General features: G+C 49.2%; 1 protein-coding gene across 5 annotated transcripts in view; it reads left to right on the top strand.

Moving 5' to 3' along the window:
* The first annotated feature begins 2,445 nt into the window (after positions 1–2,445).
* SPECC1L (sperm antigen with calponin homology and coiled-coil domains 1 like) overlaps positions 2,446–7,111 on the top strand; it is a 97,115-nt gene continuing 92,449 nt past the window's right edge. The window contains exons 1-2 of one of the 5 annotated variants that reach the window (XM_044444390.1): positions 2,446–2,600; positions 3,128–4,128. The gene's annotated coding sequence lies outside the window, so the exon portion shown is untranslated. Of the gene's footprint in view, positions 2,601–2,666; positions 4,129–7,111 lie in introns of those variants that run through there. The other 4 variants (XM_044444391.1, XM_044444392.1, XM_044444393.1 and 1 more) reach the window with 4 other exon arrangements.

Here is a 7,111-nt window from a genome sequence, read left to right as displayed (position 1 = left end):
GCAATTGCTCTAGATAAACTGGTGTTTTCTGCAAACACATGGCACGGATCTTCTTCCTCCCCAAATGCAGTTGGGAGCCCCGGTGATTTTGCAGCCCCCCCCCCCCCGTGTGTGTGTGTGTGTGGAATGATCATCCTTGTGCTGCTGGTGGCACAGCAGCAATCGTGCCAGCTGCATAACAACAGGGGACTATCGGAATCCTCGACAGTCGCATTTTAAACCCACAGTTTCTCCAACGGCCTAATGTGCATTTAAAGTAGGGCTTGGCCATTTCGATCAGGTTATACCGAGCGGCCGCTGCCAGGACGCCCCGCCCGAGACAGGCGGCGCCGCTACCGGTCCCGCCCGACGCGGGGCCGCGAGGAGGCCAGGCCGCAGGCCGCCCCCGGAGCGCCTCTCCTCCACGCGCAGGGCCTCCGGGCGGCGGGCGCACCGGGCCGGGCCTGGGCCGAGGCCCTTTTCCTCCCGGCCCCCCCCGCGCAGGCCCTTCCCGGAGCTCGCCGCCGCCCTCGCGCCCGCCTCTTCCGAAGGAGCCGCCGCCGCCGCCGCCGCGAAGCAGGCGCCTCATGGTCATACTGAAAAGTCGCAGATTTCTTTCACTGCTGAGTTGCTACTGTTTTGCTTAGATGGACCTACGACGCATTTCCACTGTCAGCCACTGTAGGACTCTGTTGCACGATTACCGATTCTGAACGCTGCAGCTGTTACTACAATCAAAGATGGTCCAGGGATGCAAGAAGATGTGCTGGTGCACGCGAGAAACGGGGCAAACAGTCTGGCTGCTGGTTCACTATTCAAGGGCTTGCACCGCTGCAAAGCGCAGAGGAACCCACAGTGTATTTAAGCTGCAGCACAAAATTAAACTCAGGTATATACGGTAACCACAATGCTTCATTTCAGCACTTGAAAACATTCAATTCAAGTAAGTAGGTTATTCAAGCATACATCCAGATCAGTGAGTAAGTTTATCTGAACTCGCGAGAGCCAGCCCGCGGCAGTGGTTGAGAGCACGGGACCGGAACTCGGGCGCGCTGGGTTTGCGTCCCGCACAGCCATGGAGCCCACCGGGTGCCTTCTGCCAGTCGCAGGATCCGGTCCCAGCCTGCCTTACAAGGTTGTTGTAGTGGGGATAAGAATGATCATAGAACGGCAGAGTTGGAAGGGGCCATGAAGGCCATCAGGCCCAACCCCTGCTGTTGCAGGACACCAAGTTACACCATGGGGTATAACTCAAATAAATGAATGAATGAATGAATGAATTTACATAGCTGGATTCACCCAGGGATGCCTCACAGGAATTGTCCAAGCCACTTTTAATACGCTGGCTGGGTTCATACGGCTGGCAGCAAGCGGAGGCGGACCCCTGCGGAAAGTCACTCCTCCACTATGGGCCGCTTGCGACTGTGCGAGGCGGGAGGCCTGGCGAGGAAGGGGCCCGTCCGACTGGGCAGCAGGGCCAGCGCGCGCTCTCGGGCCGCTTCCCCGGGCGGGCGGGCGCGCGGGCCGAGCCATCCACGCATGCGCACGGGCCGCGGCGGGTCTCGTCAGCGCCGCCCGGCGCCTCTCCGCGCTGCCTACCCGGCGCCTGCGCAGTCACCCGCGCCCCGCTGGTCGTCGTCGTCGCCGCCGTCGCCGTCGCCGCCAGCACCGCTGGCCTTAGAGGCGCCGCGTCTGCTTCGCGGCGGCGGCTCCTTCGAAAGAGGCGGGCGCGAGGGCGGGACGGAGGCAGCGGGCGGCGGCGAGCTCCGGTAAGGGCCTGCGCGCGTGGAGGCCGGGAGAAAAGGGGCCTCGGCCCAGGCCCGGCTCGGTGGGCCCGCCGCCCGGAGGCCCTGCGCGCGGAGGAGAGGCGCTCCAGGGGCGGCCTGCGGCCTGGCCTCCTCGCGCCCCCGCGTCGGGCAGGACCGGTAGCGGCGCCGCCTGTCTCGGGCGGGGCGTCCTGGAAGCGGCGGTGCCGCGGCCTGACAGCCGCCGCTGGTGTTGCCTCGCCTGGTCGCGGAAGCCTGCGGGCTTCGCGCTCTTCGGGGGCGCCGTTGCAGGATCTGGCTCGCGCCTGGCGGCCGCTGACAAGCACACTCCCCGGCGGGCGGGCGGCAGGGCGGGCGGGCGAGCCGGCCCCGTTGCACCTGGAGCGGCAGCATCGTTCAGGCAGCCGCCCCGCCCCGCCGCGTCCTCAGCCCTGCCTGGCTGCGTTGGAGGAGGCTGATGGGCGCTTTGCGACCTCCCGCCCCGTGATTCCAGGAGTTGAATCTGCGGCATTCGTGGTGCAGAAGACGGGCGGGAGGCAGCGGAGTGACCCCGCTCCTGCGTGGTTGGAGCGGCCTTCCCCACTTCCCCGGTCAGTGCAGGGGCAGCGGCTGTCGGTGCCTTTGGAAGGAAGCCGGTGGGCAGAGCTCTGGTAAGAGAGCTTTGACAGCCTGCCGCTTTCCCAAAACAACCGAAATTCCCCTTTGTTTCTTTGCTTCCGCTAGGAAGTGCTAAATCTTCCTTGCACAGTTGGTGGTCCCTATTTGTGCAGTAGAATTGTTGAGACTCGTTGCCTGCAGAATGGAGTTGGCAGGGTATGAGCACCTGTTAGGTTCTGCCCGGCTTGGTCTGACTAGGTATGTTACTTCACCAGATGCTTCTTATGAAGTGAAGAGGCACAAAAATGTAGGCCATAATAACCATGTTTGTCCTTAATGTGCTGTAAGGCTCTTTTTAAAAATTCCTGCACCCTGGAAGTACAGTTCTAAACATGTTTATTCAGGAATATATCCCTTAGCATGCTTTTAGGATCACAACTGCAGTGGTTTTATGTTTGAGTATCTCATTTGTTTTTGCTTTTTGTACATATTGCTATAGAAAAGGGGCCATAAATTAAATAAACATAATTTAAATTCCAAAGGCTTAAGATAATAGGTCAGAAACTAACAAGAATAATTATAATAGTTGAACACAGTTATTTCAATATTTTAAGTAATTGTTAAAGCTATGGTGAATTTCTCCTCAATGTCTATATTTTTAAAGCAATGTGTTTTAGGGAGGTTATCCATAGCTTTAAACACTCATTTCCTGGGAAATTTCAAATAAATATTATCAGTAGTGTTTATATGATACTTCAAATAACAGACCTTTCTTCTGCACCAAGATGAACACACTGTTATGCCAGGAAAATGCTACTGGGCAGCAGCAGCAGTGGAAGGTGACCCTGACAGAAGATCTTTTGCACATAACGGCAACAGTGCTCACGCCAACTCTGGTTAGTACTGCGCAGAAGGAAGATGTGGTGATCCACTTCTGAATTTTCTTACCTCAAAAACTCTGTGATGAACAAGAGATCCTGCCAGAAGATTGGAAGGGGACTCTATAAGCTGCTGGGGAAGGGGAAAGAACAAATGCAATTGGCACTGTCGCTGATGAAGCAGCTAGATCAGAGCAAAAGGAAGGGTAGTGGCCAACATGTGCAGAGGTGAAGGGAAAGTCTGCTGCTGCGCAACGCGTACAATTGGGGCACGGAACGTGAGAGGTACGAATCGAGGCAAACTGGCAATTGTAAAGCGAGAAATGGAGAGAGTGACCATCGCAGTGCTTGGTGTGAGCGAACTAAAGTGCACTGGAAGGGGACATTTCCAAGCAGACCAACACCAGGCACTTTACTTGGAAGAAATGGAGCGGCTCCAGTACTGAGGCAAGACGTAGCACATTTCATGCAAAATCCGACAGAATAACATCAAACAGAAATAGCAGAAAGCCTATCAACACAACCACCATTCAAGTCTACACTCCAACAATAGATGCTGAAGAAGACGAAATAAAAAACTTCCGTGCTGTGTTCCAGAGGAAATTGTTAACACATCAAAGCAAGACATGCTGTTAACTGTAGATGACTGGAATACAGAAGTAGGAAAAAAAGCAGAATCAAATTTTGCAGGAAAATTTGGTCCAGGGGTAAGAAAGGAAGCCGGGAACGACTTGTTGACTTTTGTGAAACTGACAGTCTGTCTGTTGCAAACACATGCTTCGCAGCACCATTCAGATAATTGTATGCATGGACTTCACCAGATGGCCAACACAGAAATCCATCAACTGGAACCAGAAAGTAGAGAAACTGCATTCTTGCTGCCAAAGCAAGACCAGGAACAGACTGTGGTAAGTACCATCGCCTCCTAATTTCAAAGATCAGAGTCAAGCTAAAAAAGCTCACCGACAGACTGAAGCCAGAGACATTATTAGGGGAGAATGCCAAAGACAATTCCTGTAGCAACAAGAAAGAAAAGGCCTATGTGGATGCAGAAGAAACACTCGCAGTTGCAAAGGACAGGTGAGAAGCAAAAGGTGGCAGAAATAAGGGGGAGCACAAGGGAGAAACACAAGAGGGGAAACAAAGGGGGAAAGAAGGGACCTCTTCCAGAAGGTCCAAAATATCGAAGGGAAACCTAGATTAGGAATGCTAAAGGCAAGAAAGGAACATACTATCTGACCATGAGAAAATGAGGAGGTAGAAAGAATGTACAGAACCATACAGAAGAAATGAAAGGATGACAGACTTCTTCAGGGTGGAATCCTGTGAAGAAGAGCCTGTCATATTAGCAAGTGCAGTGAAAGCTGCTTGGAAAGCACTTGCAAAGAACAAAGCACCCAGAGTGGACAGGATACCAGCAGAACTATTCTAAGCTGCAGTAAATGAATCAGTCCACATCCTAACCAAAATATGTTCACCAAAATGAAAAAGAAAACCATGCCCCACAGACTGGAAATGTTCGATGTATGCTCGAATCTCAAAGAAAGGAGAGGCAAAAGAGTACAGCAACTACAGGATCATTGTATTCTTCTCCCATGCAAGCAAAGCGATGCTCAGTGTTGCAACCCAGAATACTATCCTGAATGGAGCACGAAATGCCAAACAGCCAAGCTGGATGCCAAAAAGGAAGAGGCACTAGAGGTCATATGGCAAACATACCATGGCTACTGGAGTGCACCTAAGATTTCCAGAAAAAGACCAGTCTGTACTTTACAGATTGCAGCAAAGCCTTTGACAGTGTGGTTGAGAAGCTGTGGATGGTCCTGAAAGAAATAGGTGTGCTCACTTGTCCTAATGTGTATCCTGTATCATGGAAAGAAGCGACCATTAGGGCAGAGTATGAAGAAACAGAATGGTTTCCAATAGGCAAAGGTGTCATACCAAGCTGAATTTTATCTCCCTGTCTTCTTAGTCTGTACATAGAACATATCAGAAGGAAAGCTGGATTAGAATCAAGAGGAAGGAGTGAAAATGGACAGAAGAAACCTCACTAACTTTAGATAGGCAGATGATACCATACTACTGGCGGAGAGCAGCAGTGGCTTGAAACAACTCCTGGTAAGGGTGGAAAGTACCAAAGCAAGACTGCAGCTGAATATTAAGAAAAGAAAAATCACGTCCACAGAAGAGTTATGGAATTTTATTGTTAATATTGGAGAAATCAAAAGTGTGACCCATTTCACATCCCTTGGCTCAGTGTCTACTTCAAAGGGAGACTGCATTTGAAGAAGGCTGAGACTTGGAAGGGCAGCAGTGAAGGAACTAGAAAAGATTGTCAAGTATAAGGACATTTTAATGGAGACCAAGGTCAAGCTCATCCAAAATATTGTGTTCCCATTTACTATCTATGACGGTGAAAGCTGAGCAGGAAAGAAAACAGACAAGAAGGACATTGATTCTGAATATAATGCCAGAGTATTTTTCAAAGAATATATCAAGAGTTATTCAAATATATGACAACTGTATAAGAATTACAATTGCTTCTAAATGGAAATTACCAGAATCCCCAGCAATTTAATATTGCAAAAATAAGCTGCCAGAATATGCAGTGATGGCAAAATTAACTAATTATGTAAATAGAAAACTGTTTTAAGAATGTAATGACAAATGGAAATTCTATTACACTCAGCATGTTTAATGGAATGTGAAAGGGAGTTCTTTAAAAAGTAGTTGTGGACTTAAAGCTGTTTATCTAAAGATAGATAAATGTGTGGGTTTGAATGTATGGGTTACGCTTGTTTAAAATTCCTTGGCAACTTTATTCTACTTTACATTATCTTACATATTCTTTTCTTCTTGTACTCTTGCCTATGTTAAGAAAATAAAATTAAAAAGGGGAGAACATTGATTCACTGGTAACATGGTGCTAGAGGAGAGCTTTGCAAATACCATGAACTGACAGAGAGATAAATAAGGGATGCTATAACAACTCAAGCCAGAACTTTCCTTAGTAGCAAAACTGACATAACTGAGGCTATCATTCTTTGGGCACATCTTAACAAGACAAAACTCGCTGAAAAAAACCCAATCGTGTTAGGGAAAGCTGAAGGCGGAAGATAAAATGGATGACCAAATATGAGATAGATTGAACCCATAAAGGAAGCCACAGCCTTGAATGTAGAAAAGCTGAGCTGTCATCGATAGGACGTTTTGGAGGACTTTCATTAATAGGGTTAATTAATAGAGACAACTTGATGGCATACAACATACATATAGTACTTTTGTAGGCAAATATTATTGGTCCCTCATTTTGGATTTGGGTTGGGATGGGGGTGAGACTTAGAATGGCTTGCCTAACTTAGCTGAGAGGAAAACGGTGAGGTCATGGTTGAGGGGAGTCATGTGGACTTCTCACCTCCTAAAACAACTTCACGTCCATCTAGCCCTGCTTCTTCTAAAAGCAAACATTCAAATGCCTTGGAAAGGTCACAGGTAGAGCTTAAAGAGGACAGACATTTCCTCCTATTAGTCCCCTAGTATGTAGCAGCAGGAGGTATGCTAGTTTTGTTCATAGAGGTTCAGGATAATATTTGTATTGGGTATATAGGGCAGAGCGGCCACAGTATCCTCTCTGGTTCTTCAGGATGTTCATATGTACCACATTTTCATGCTTCAGAGTTTCTAACTTACAGAAAACTTGCTGAGGTTATGCTAAACCCTCTGTAGCTGGGTCAGTGCCTTGTACCACAGGGCATATTTCTCTTATCTTAAATGAACTAAGCTGCAATCCTTAGCAACTTTAGTGTGCTAGCTATGCTGGCTGGGGCATGCTGAGAGTTGCAGGCCATTTTTCTTTCTGAATTTGCCTGGTATTGCACCCTTAGGGAGCTG

The sequence above is a fragment of the Varanus komodoensis genome, unplaced genomic scaffold (assembly GCF_004798865.1).
Source record: "Varanus komodoensis strain SLA01 unplaced genomic scaffold, ASM479886v1 scaffold44_3, whole genome shotgun sequence".
NCBI lineage: Eukaryota > Metazoa > Chordata > Lepidosauria > Squamata > Varanidae > Varanus > Varanus komodoensis.
Note: the sequence above shows the minus strand (reverse complement) of the source record. Positions and strands in the feature narration are given on the sequence as shown.